This window comes from Mus caroli, unplaced genomic scaffold (genome assembly GCF_978045245.1).
Source record: "Mus caroli unplaced genomic scaffold, Mus_caroli_1 scaffold_3, whole genome shotgun sequence".
In the NCBI taxonomy this organism is placed as follows: Eukaryota; Metazoa; Chordata; class Mammalia; order Rodentia; family Muridae; genus Mus; species Mus caroli.
The window spans coordinates 113,334,771-113,348,303 of record NW_028227258.1 but is presented as its reverse complement, the minus strand read 5'-3'; the positions used below and the strand labels follow the sequence as shown (position 1 = coordinate 113,348,303).

Here is a 13,533-nt window from a genome sequence, read left to right as displayed (position 1 = left end):
GTTCTAGTCCCATTGCTTAGAGGTTGCCTGTTTATAGAAGATGGTGAGTCTGGCTACGTATCCCTCATTATTATCAGACTTCATGAAAGTCATTCTCATAGATTCTTGGGAATTTCTACTGCTCTAGTTGTGTACCTTGCCCAATTCCAGTCATCTCTGCCAATATTGTTTGTCTCCATTTCTCCCACCGAGTGTTTGATTTTTCCTATTCTCATCCCTACCTGGAATTACAGCAAGTTTTGAGCTGTCATTTGAGTGCTGGTAATATGATTAAGGGAAATAAACAGTACATTTCCTGAAATACATACAAATTCTAAAATTTTAATCTGATTATCTTTACTTTCTTTAAAAAAACAGTGACCTCATAAATAAATTAGTTACACAATCTTTCAGCATAACTCATTAAAAAATTTATAGAGGCCTCCCCTGCCCAATTTAGTATAATTAATATCCTTATTCTATCTTTCAAAAAGCCAAGTTTAACTTCACATGAATTTATATTTTCAACCATTTCATTTCTTTTTAAGCAGGTATCTTAGTGAAAATTCAGTACCAAGCTTCCTTGCTTTTGAACTTATAAAGATTACAAGAACAGTGGGAGTCCTAGTAGGCAGAAAGAAAGATAGAACAACCTTTTGGATTAAACATGGAATGAGTAGGGGCTAAAACATCTGAGTTGTTTCCAGGTTTTAGGTATTATTCATAAAGCTGCAATGAACATGGTTGAACAAGTGTCCTTGTGGTAGAATGAGGTATCCTTTGGGTATATACCCAACAGCAGTATAGCTGGGTCTTGAGGTGAATAGATTCCTAATTTTCAGAGGAACTGTCAAGTTAACTCCCATTTGCACTCTCAACAGCGATGGACAACTGTTCCCCTTGTTCCATAGCCTCATCAACATGAGCTGCCACTTGTGATTTTGATTTTAGAAATTCTGACAGGTAGAAGATGGAATTTGCAGGCAAGTGGATGGAATTTAAAAATATCTTATCTTAGATAAGATAACCCTGACCCCACAATATAGTAGATAATCACTTATATGTATATATTAGCCATTTAATAAATGATAGTCAACTCAAAATTGGTAAACTCAGAGAGATTAGTATATATGAAGAGACTAGAAGAGACACATGGATCTCCTTGAGAGGAAGAAATGGAACATATTTTATGAGTAGACTGATGGTGGATGGGGAAGGAAATGGAAGAATCAGATGGGAATAAGAAGAGCAGATAAGGATGAAGGAGTCAATGTGGGGAGAGACAGCTGAAAAAGAAGCATTTGAGGAATAATGTGAAAACTTAGCGCAGGAGAAACTCCCTAAAAAATATAAACATAATCCTATTGAGGTATCCTAATAAGGAAGATGAAAAATTCCCAACTCTCATCTCTTGTCATCAAAGGAGTCTTCCAGGACTGGGACTCAGTTTTGCTTAATTAATCTACTGAAGAAGAGAGCCCTACTGAGGTCCCCAAATAACCAATACATAAAATTAAAACGGGCAATTTTTCAAAAGAAAGATAAAACTTGAATCAATATAAATATAAAAAGTAAAAGGTCTACCACTTCCTACACCAAGCTTCCGGGAATACTCCTGAATAGGGACTATAGTACAGGATACCTCTATGAAAAACACAAAGCAAGGCTCCAGTGGATAAATCTTTCTAAATTGTAGGTAGTTGGATATGACAGAATGAAGGCTTTGGCAGCATGAGGACACTCCACTTTGAACAATTTTCTATTAAGCATTAGTCTATATCTGGGAAAGACTGATAAGTAAATGACACCAAATGAAGTTCTTAGAGTATTAATTCATCTTGGAAAAGTAAATGTTAATTCTCTGAGCTAAAAGAGATGGGAGGGGGAGGAGAGAGAGAAAGGGACACACAGAGAGAGAGAAATGAAAACACTTGGATCACGATATCTGCTTAAAGGTTGAGATATCAAATTATATCTTAGAATTCCCATGAGTATTTTTGTAATAATGTTTGCATTAATACATGGCAAACACACAATCCTGAGTAAATATACGTATTTATTTTAAAGAGTAAAACACTTTATTTTATTTTTAACAGTAAATAATTCTATTAGTTGGTATGTCTATAAGTTTTCTACTACTGTGACTTTTAAATATTTTAATTAAGTGAATTTATGAAGGACAATTTAAATTAAAAACCTTGAAATTTAATTTTAAAAGAAATATTTATAGGTTGGACAGTGGTGGCGCATTCCTGTAATCCCAGCACTTGGGAGGCAGAGGCAGGTGGTAGATTTCTGAGTTAGAGGCCAGCCTGGTCTACAGAGTGAATTCCAGGACAGTCAGGACTGCACAGAAAAATCCTGTCTCGAAAAGCCAAAAAGAAAAAAGAAAAAAAAAGAAAATAAATTAATAAATATTTATGTGCATGTGTTTTATATATGTGGCTGAATGCAAACACACATGTATTACAATACCTGTGATACATGAACAGGGGACAGCTTTCAGAATTCAGTTCTCTGTTTCCACCTTGCTTTGAGGTAGAATCCCTTTTGTTCCTGCTGCATCCTTCTGTGTATTCAGGATAGCTGGGGTTTTAGCTTCTGTACAAAATAATCTCTGCCTTTCCCATTGGATAACATCACTAGGATTTCATATATACATCATAGCATATAGCTTTGGAGCAGTTTTTTAAAATTCATTTAATTATTTTTGTCAGCTTTCATTTTTGTTAAAAATAGATCCAGCATCTTTTCCAGTCTACTAGCATATCTCCTGGGTAAGAGATCAATGTGTTGGTCAAGCGCTCCAAAATCTTTTCTACCAATAACTAAACTCAATCTAGTTCTAATGCCTTTCCATCTGGATGAGTCACATTAATGATCGAATAGGAAATTCTTTCTTATCCCACCAATGAAGTGTTACATTACTGAACCATAGTTAAAATTCCCCTCATTCCCTATAAAAAGGCCTGCATGCCTTGGTCTGTCATCTTCACCATTTTTGTAAGTGGCTGACCCTTGCATGCAGGTTTTTTCCTTTTGTAAAATAAAAACACCGTTCTTATTGGGGGTGTGTGTGAGAAATTCTCTCTCTCTCTCTCTCTCTCTCTCTCTCTCTCTCTCTCTCTCTCTCTCTCTCTCTCTCTCTGCATGTCTGTGTTGTAGCTGATTATTCACATGCTCATATGGAGACCACAATTCGACATTAGTTATTTCCTTTTCCTTTATTTATTATTATTATTATTATTATTATTATTATTATTCATTACCCCTTCCCTGTCGACCATCTGGCTGTTCCTCATCTCTTACCTCCATCCTAAGATGATGTCCTCATCCCAACACACCCACCCCACCAGTCCTCCCCACTCCCTGGCTCTCAAGTCTCTCAAGAGTTATGTGCATCTGTACCAGAGACCTGGGAGGTGAGAGATTTCAGGACTCAAAGGGAGGGACCTTAGATAAAATGTCCTACAGTAGGGAGAGAGACCTAGTAGAGTCCACCTCTCCTTCTTTTTAAGTTGCTAGTTTGGTACTTATTCTTGCCTGGTATGAACCTGAACTATCTCCTGACAACTAAAGTTTTCCTTCTCTTCTGGTAACAGAAAGATCTTGAAGCAATGAAAGTCATTAAAGCTTAAGCTACAGAATAATGAAAGAAAATCTATGCAATGACAGAGTAGTTTGAAGCTGAGAATTATAGAAACACTTCTTGGAACACGACTCAATTTCAAAAATATAATGGGCATGTATGTATCCAGATAGAACGTATTAAATAGTACCTCAATAAGAACACAGGGTCATGTATTTGTTATGTAATTTTTTTGTCATGGTCATTAATTTATGACTAATTTATTTTGTTATTAGACTATAAAATATCAGGAACTTATGTATTAACTATGAGTACTAGTATGTCTCACAGTTTATGAAAGAACCTATTTGACTTAAACAAAATCTGGACATCTTAAACATTCCATGTTAGCATTTAATGCTGTACTATACTAGTGGAATCATGTCAGACAACCAACAAGACAATAATGATAAACATAAATTGGTTTTTGTAATTAGATTAATATGCTTCAGAGTGTATTAAGAATTTTGAAGTGAATTCCTGATCTCCCCAATACTTTTAGCATGAAAGTGTGTTGTATTTTGTCAAAGGCTTCTACAGCACCTAAGGAGATGATCATATTGGCTTTTTCAGAGTTTTTTTTTAAATATAGTGGATTACATTGATGGATTTCCATATATATATATATATATATATATATATATATATATATATATATAGCCATCCCTGCATCCCTGGGATGAAGCCTATTTGATCACAGTGAATGATAATTTTGATGTGTTTGAAAGAATTTTATTGAGTATTTTTGCAATCACTCCTCCATTGCTGGTGGGATTGCAAGCTGGTACAACAACTCTGGAAATCAGTCTGGTAGTTCCACAGAAAATTGGAAATAGTTCTACCTGAGGACCCAACTATGCCAGTCCTGGGCATATACCCAAAAGATGCTCCAACATATAACAAGGACACATGCTTTGCTATGTTCATAGCAATCTTATTTATAGTAGCCAGAATCTGAAAACAACCCAGATGCCCTTCAACAGAGAAATGGATACAAAAAATGTGGTACATTTACACAATACGGTAATACTCAGCTGTTAAAAAAAATGACTTCATGAAATTCGCAGGCAAATGGATGAAACTTGAAATTATCATCCTGAGTGAGGTAACCAGTCACAAAAGAACACGCATGTTGTGCAGTCAATGGTTAGGGGATATTAGCTAAAAAGAAGCTCGAAATACCCACAATACAGCTCACAGACTATAGGAAACCCATGAAGAAAGAATATGACACCAAACTGTGGATACTACAGTCCTACTCAGAAGGGGAAAAAATAATCTCAGGAAACAGGAGAGAGGGATCTGAGAGGGAGAAAGGAGGGGGAGGGGAAAGGTGGGGCTGTTCAGATATGGGAGGAGATAGGGGAGAAATACAGAGAGTCAGGATTTGAAAGTAGATGTGTAGCAGTGGAGGAGGGGGGATCTGGAGGTACCCATTAGAAAGTACCAGATGCTGGGGACCCAAGATGTACCCAGGATCCAACAGGAAGGACGTTATCAGAAGAACCCAACAAGAGGTAGATAGAACCTGTAGAGACCATATCCAGTGGATAGGCACAGCCCCAGGTTGAGGGATGGGGCCACCCATTCACTTCAAAATATTAATCCAGAATTCCTCCTTTCCAAAGGAAATGCGGAGACAAAGAGTGGAGCAGAGACTTAAGGAAAGGCCTTTCAGAGACTGTCTCACCTGGGAATCCATTCCATCTGCAGATACCAAACCGACACTATTGCTGAGGTCAAGAGGAGCTGAAGAGGTTTGCAACCCCATAGGAAGAACACCAATATCAACCAAACAGATCCCCCAATGTTCCCAGCTACTAAAACACCAACCAAAGAATACACATGGGGGATCCATGGCTCCAGCTATGCTTGTAGCAAAGGACTGCAAGGGGCATCACTGGGATGGGAGTCCCTTGGCCCTGTGGTGACTTGATGACCCAAGGTAGAGGAATGCTTGGGCACTGAGGCAGGAGTGGGTCGGTGGGTGGGGAAGTGCCCTCATAGAAGCAGGGGGGAGGGGAGAAGTGAAAGGGCATTTGTGGGGGGAGAAACTGGGAGGGGGGATAACATTCTAAATGAAAATAAATAAAATAACCAATAAAAAAGAAAAAAAAAGAATTTTGAAGTGAATGTATTTTAGGTGACTGCCATAGTTTGTATTGCTAATGCTGTTCTGTAACACCAAGACCAAAGCAATTTGGCGAGGAAAGGGACCATTTGACTTATATTTCTATATCACTATTCATCAGCAAGGGAGGTCAGGATAGGAACTTAGGCAGGGTAGGAACCTGGAGGCAGGAGTTGATGTAGAGGCCATGGAGGGGGTTTTGCTTATGGGCTTGGTTTTCATGGTTTTCTTAGCCTGCTTTCTTATAAAACTGAGAATGATCAGCCCTGGATTGACTTCATCCAGAGTGAGTTTGCCCTCACAGGTCAATCACTAAATTAAGAAAATTATCTATAGCTGGATCATAGGGAAGAATTTTCTCAATTGAGGTTCCCACCTTTCAGGTAATTTTAACCTGTGTGTTAATTTTGCCATTAACCTAGCAAGCCCAGTGATCACTGAACCAAGTTCTGTGATGTTTCATTTGAAGCAAAAGCTCAACTACTGTACTTGTTTCTCATCCTTATCCCGAGCTTTTGTCCCCGCCGGCAAGAACACACTCAGGACAACCGGAATCTTCTGCGGCAAAGCTTTATTGCTTACTTCTCAGGAAGATCCCGACCCCAGAAAATGGAGTCCCTTATATAGCACTCAGCCATGACGTTTCAGCACCTGATGTGGCGTGACAGGTCTTGATTCGTTGCTCACCCATCACACCACTATTACACCCTGAGAATGGGCAGTGACTAGGAGTGAGTTCACTCTCGCACTTGCGCACAAGGCTTGTTTACTAGTTTGTCACAGCGGAGGCCAGCACCATCTTATAATGGTGATTGCTCGCAGCACGCGCACGGCTCTCCACAGCGATTGCTCGCTGCACGGCTTTCCACACATCCTGATAATCTTAGTACAAAATGTCTAACAGACAATGAGAAGGAAAACTAAATATGATTGAAGTTCAGGCCAGCAAGGAACCTTATGGGTCATTGTTGCTTTTGAGTAGGTAGCTGTATTGATTACTTATTCATCTCATTGTGTCCATTGGTGTTTGATTGGTTTATAGCTGGTATTTGTCACTTCTAAGATACTGAAATGGCAATTGAGCACACTGTAACCTAAGCTCCTCAGATTTGGGGAAAGGCACACACATCTTATCCAAAAATCATTTCAGTTTGTGGTTTCGGACACAGCCTCAGCAGGGATAAGATGTATGATATTGAATCTTTTAGACTTAAAATACCACAGTGTTCATGTATTTTGTGTGATAAAAGAAACATCCTGAGTGACAGAAAACTGTTTAGTATGAGCTAACTTATATATGACTTCAAAGGTTAAATTTTTTCAGAGGCTTAATATCTTGACATTATTTAGACCTGCCTAAAACCTTAGTCAGATAATAACACATACATAAGTAAAGCACATATAGGAGATGCTAGTCACTCACAACAGTTGTTTTCAGGTCACTTGACCAGTTTGCACTAGGTGCTGTGCTGAGAAGAAAGACATCCCTTTTAACAGTTGGGAAAAAGGAGGATGTCCTCAACCTAGTGTGTAGGTTGCTTATTTCAGTATATGGGTATAAACTGAACATGGGTGGGAGCTACACTTAACCGCCATTTTAGTACTGTTTACCGTGTTAAAATGAAATGATTTTGTCAGAGTTTCACGTTCTTCAAGAACACCAATGGCCCCTTATGGCAAGTGGATGACTTGGTTTCTTTACAGTTGGAAAGGTGTGTTCTTTACCTTCAGAACTGGAACCTCTTCTAGGCGTTTACCTTTCTCTCCAAAGTCCTTTACTCACTAACACTACTCAGAGACTTATGGTCTCAAGTATATGATCCATTATAACACAAAATCAGAAAAAAGTATACCATTTCACAATAACAAAGGGGCAGAGCTGGATCTATACCCATATTGCTAACTGGTCAAATCATATTCCAACCCAGAAACATTCTCACTAATTTTTGGAAGTGACTTCTAAAATCCCAATAAACTGAATATGACATTATGAAATATTTCAATGTCTGGCATATCCTCAAACAGAAATGCATACATTAAATGAAAAGAGTGTCTATGAAATTGCAACTTAATTATTATATATGGATCCTAGAAACAAGCAATGGGAACAAAGAGGTCCTACATAAACTGTAGATTTTTTTTTATTATTCTTTGTGTTCTCACATGTGTTCCTTGAAGTACTAGAGATCATGACGCCAACCACAAACCCCTCTAAAAGGATAGAAATTTATGAGAGATTATTCCAGGGGGCACTATGTGCATGTACAAGCAGTTAGAAAAAGAAGGCACTATCATGGTTGTAGTGATACAGTGAAAACAGAAAAGATATTGGGAGAATTCCACATGAACCGGTTAAAGTATTTTCTTCCCTCATTTGACTCCTTGCTAATGGAAACTGGAAGGAATAACACAGCTGGTCTGAGACTAATAAGATTTTACATAAACCATAGTGAAGGTTTGGGTTACAGCATAAGGCAACTCAACAATGTCTAACAAGGTGTAAAATGAAAACAGAAGACTTTTTACAACACAGTCAAGAAGGAAGAAGATAAATCAGTTATACTTAGAAATTAGATGGAATGACAATCAAATTTCTCTTCTTGGAAAGAAGATTCAAGGCATAGGTACCATAGATAAGTTGCACCATAAACGTAGTAAGAAGACCCTGTATAGTACAGTCATGTAGAGTTTTCTCTTGAGAAGGTTCCAGTGGCTAATAGTTAGAAGTTACAGTTACATTTTCTCCAAGGATGTTCTTTTATTAGCCCACATTCAACAAGAGGCTGTCTGAATGGGAGAGTGGTGTCATAATACCCTTCTTCTTTAAAACTTGAAGGTTTACTAATTTGGACTTGAGGATTCCTTGTTATTCTGATTAAATTAAAAAAAAAGCAAACTCCAAAATATTTAAGACTCAATTCTGAATTAAAAAAATGAATAATCCTGAAAAACAAAAACACCAGAAAAATTATAATATAAAAATAAAATATAAATATAACTGAGGTACTTGAAAGTTTTTTTAAAAATCCAAAACTAATTCATGAACATAAAGTTACAAGTTATTAAAATTGTAAATAATAATAATTTAAAATTTTAATAGAATTTCATAGAGAAGTTAAACATGTATATTCACTAGGAGCATAAAGTCAATTTAAAGGAGGCCTTTCAGTATTTAATTAAAACCTAAAACAAAATGAATACCTAATATTAGGATTTCTAATTTAAGTGATACATCAATATATATTTTAAAATTATATTCAATAACAAAATTTAAAAGGAAACAGAAGCTAAGTTTAATAATAAAGAATACAGAATAGAATACACTTGTTATTGTTACTGTGCTAAAGGAACCATAAGAAACAGATATAAATAAATGTATACCATTAAAATTATTGATAAAAATCAATACATATTATATTGATGTATTTGAATATAATAAAAGATCTATCCTAAGAGTACAAAAGAAAGTGATACAAAGGAGTCTACTTATCACTTATTTACCAGATAATAAAAACTGTTAAATGTTGTACAAAGGCACTAAAGAAACACATTGAGACTTGGAGAAGGTCCTGATAAGAAAAAACTTAGAGAGCTGTAAACCACAATGGTAGAATATGGTTTAGGGTCATCGAACTCAGTTTGAAACCTGAAACTATGGCAATTTGTAAACAATCATTGAAGAGAATGTTTTGTGTTTTTAGGAGTAACCCATTATTTTCTCTTGGGATTTCCCTCTCACTGGTTACTCCGCGTGATGGTTTATATTGACTGCCTACTTGACATCATGTAGAAAAAGATAAACCTCTGCAGATATCTGTGGGAGAAGCTCTAGCTTAGATCAGTTCAGATGGGAAGAACCTTAGCCAACGTTTAGCACTTTAGTAAAGGGCAGCACCATTACAGTGGTTGGGGTCCTGGCTTTATTAAAACTAGAAAACAAGCTGACTACGCTCCTCACACAACATCCTCTCTGCTGTGACGGACACCAGAATGAATCTTCCTACATTAAGTTGTCCTTGCCAGTTATTTTGTGACATCAGTGAAATAAGTTGCCAATAGGGTATCCAAGAGAGTTGTTATACAGCAAGCCTAGCAAACATGCCTTTAGTTTCTCCTGTTTGTCCCCTTTTCCTCTCTCTCTCTCCCATCCTGTCATGCCTCCATGGTATTTTATAAGTCCTTGTTGGCAAGCTGTATGGAACTCTATGACAGATATAGTGTTACATGCACCAACAGTAGATTTCCTATAGTTAAAATGTTTCCTACATTTAGAAGAATATAACAACCTGAAGACAGAAAACATTAATTATACTAAAATGTGTTTTGTTTATATTTACTATGTAAGTCGGTGGTGAAAGATTGCACAGAATGTCCAAAAGCATGACTCTGACCCATACCTCTGGATAAATGAACCATGGGATTTTAAAGTCAAGTATTTATTAAATGTGATATTGTTTCTAGGTTTGCTGACCAGGACAAAGTAAGTCTCACTTGGAAATTTATTTTCTATTCATTTTTTATTCTTAGGATTTATTAGCACAATATTATAAATGTATATTAATTGTTGAGTTATCACAATAGGGAGAAATTCCTACTGTGTAGCAGTAGGAAATTAGTTTAAAGCATTTTAAAAAACAATAAAATTGATATTGGGAAAGAATGAGAAATATTAAAGTATTCCTAATGTTTTTTGAGTGAAGACTATAATTCAGATACTTGAATATGTATCATGTATCTATTTTCCAAAATGAGTTCAGTTGAATGTGTACAAAAGTTATACACACACAAATTTACACATTTAATTTTAATCTTACATATCTTTCTTCTCCTTGAATGGCTTATTGATGTCCTTAAATAAAATGTCTGTGCATTGCCAGCAGAATCAGGTTCCTGATTTTAGAAGGGTTTCTTAGTAAGGGATTAGGTGACTAAACCCAGAAACAAGCACCCCATGCAGTCTTCTTTGCTTCCCTGCAACAACAAACAATGATGATTTTCACTGAGCATTGTTTGTTAAAGCAAGATTATTTGTTGCTTGTTATCCATGAGCGAGCCAATGTGTACTCTAAATCGACCACAGTAAAATTCTCTACACCGATTTCATTAGATTTTATGTGCTTTACAAAAGTTGTCATAGCATTTTAAAAACTAGAATCACATAATAATATGTGCATAAAACAGTCCCAAAAGCGTAGTAAAATATTGGACTGGGACTCTGTTATGCAAAGTTCTGCTTAGATGTGCCATTATCAAATCAATAAAACAGAAACAATACTTAGTCTAGGGCAGGAATATATACAAATAGGTGAATAAAATTTTGTCAACAAATCAACTTTCAGAAAACATTTGGCAACATGATCTGAGACACTGTGCCTAAATGACATTAGCCATGAAGTACATTTTACATCAATAGGCAATGCAAATATATACACACATATATTTGGGAAAACTTTATAAGTCAACATAGGTCACTTGGGTGACTTTACCTAATAGAACTCCTTTGTTTATTAATACCTAGTACTAAAATTTTTTAAAATATATTTATGGGAAAGTATAGAGAATACCAGGTCTGAGAGGGAATGGATACAGTATCTGGAGGCATAGTTACAATGAGAAGGAAGGTTTTAACCTTTGTGAAATCATAGAATCCTTAGGTCTGATTTGATAATTACACTCAGAATTTCTTGCCTCTCTTTTGCCTTACCTCTACTGTATAAATTCAACCTTTTAAATATTTAAATTTCCTATTATAGGTTATTAAGAGAAATTAAGGAAGAGTAGATAAAAAGAAATGTTATTAACTTTACCTAAAATTTAGAGGCATCAAGGGAATGAGATATCAGTGTTAGATACTTACCTGGCAGGGGAGATACCATGATCACGAAGGTGGTTTTCCCAGGGCAAGGCTTATCCATTGCACTCCGGATGTGCTGCCCCCTGTGATTTCCTCAAATGCAGGAAACTCAACTGCATATTTTGTGGTAGTGGGGGACTGCGTTCGCGCTCACCCCTGTGGGGGGAAAAGAGAGAGAGAGAGAGAGAGAGAGAGAGAGAGAGAGAGAGAGAGAGAGATCAGTGTTAGGGTTCAGCCACACACATACAACACATAAACCACACAATGTCATTTAAATTTGACATTTATAGATACCTAGGAACTATGTTGCTTTGCTATCAGGTTCTGAAAATAAAATGAATACAGAGAGAAGGGTAAATGTCATAGTTTCACACTACTTGATGCTGAGAAATGTCTATATACTACATTTTGCTGCAATAATTTTGCTGTCTGGAAGGATAGAAAATTGAATGGCCATAATGTTTGAGGAATATTCTAGTAAAATAAATATTACTTTAGGCACAAATATCTTCAGCAAAGTATGTACGTTCAATAAGAAATCATAGACATAGACTACAATATAAAGAAACAGAAGGACCTAGAGGTAGATCTGTAGTCAAAATTACTAACAGATCTTGTAGGCAACTCAAGTTTTTTTCCCAGTACCCATGTTGAGCAGCCACAGCAACTTGTAACTCCCTTTCTAGGGGATTTGACACCCTTTTCAGGATAGTATAGGCACACATGTATACATAATAAACACATACATAAAAAAAACAAATACATACATACATATATACAGACAGACAGATACATGCATAGATACATTAAAACATGAATAATCAAATAAGTACACAACACACACATATATTTGTGTATATATATATATACACACACACACATATATATATATGTATGTACATTAAAAACACATGTATAAATAAACAGTAAGGATTTTTCCATTTAGCTTGAAAACAGTTGTTATAACATGTAAAATGTTTTTGGGATATGGTTCTGGAGATGCTGTCAGTGTGGTAAAGACGATGTTTGAAAAATAAGCAGCATCACTCTGAGTCCATCTGAAGTAGAGTATCCTAACTGACAAGCCACTCTTCATCCTCCGCTTTCAAACCACATATGCATAAACACCTTCATTTAGTATGGGAAGTGCCCACATTTGCAAATGCTTTTTATTTCAGTGAATTATCCACGAGGCCATCCTATATATCATAGATATCCCATTTTAAAACATTGAACCTAAAATATTCAATAATTTGTTTATTCAGTAATTTGATTGGAGAAATTATTAAGAGTACTGTGAGAAAATAAACATGTTTAAGACACCATTAGTTTAGAAATTAGTATCCCTCATTTTTATAGGATGATTACTATAAAAAGGCACCCTAGGTACAGTTGCTAATTTTCAATACAACCAATTCTATTCCATACCTGCTCATTCTACACCTCCAATTTTCAATTATTACAAATTTACATATACAAAGAAAACCATCACTATTACTCTTCAGTTTTGTTCTATTTCTGTCGATTGGAAATGCATGCACATTTTTAAAACTATTTGCACCATCTTCTTTTTTACATTATTACGGTTTAGGTATTAAGGACTTTGCAAAAAGCCTCATTTGCTGACAGTTTGGTTGTTGATACTATAAACAAGCGATTTGAGACTGAGGATGCTAACATCACCCACTATATAATACATCAATGAACTCATACTAAATGGCCAATTAATGCATGGAGCCTGGGTAAAGAGCATAAGCCACCAGCATGTGTCTATAAAGCAGAAATCTATCTCTAGACTCTGGATATTTGTGGAGGCTACAAGTTGAAGATAACTTCTCTCTTGTGCTTCTACTCTGATATTTCTGACTTGGCTCAGGTCTAAAGGCAATGTAGATAGATGAGCATATTCAAGAACTTCTAGACCATGCTCCTCCCTGAACT

At 36.1% G+C, this 13,533-nt stretch overlaps 1 non-coding gene across 1 annotated transcript; it reads left to right on the top strand.

Annotated features, from left to right (window-relative positions):
* The first annotated feature begins 11,587 nt into the window (after positions 1 to 11,587).
* LOC115030696 (U1 spliceosomal RNA) lies at positions 11,588 to 11,751 on the top strand. Its single transcript, XR_003836297.2, has one exon. It is a non-coding gene; the product is annotated as a U1 spliceosomal RNA (small nuclear RNA).
* The last annotated feature ends 1,782 nt before the right edge of the window (positions 11,752 to 13,533 follow it).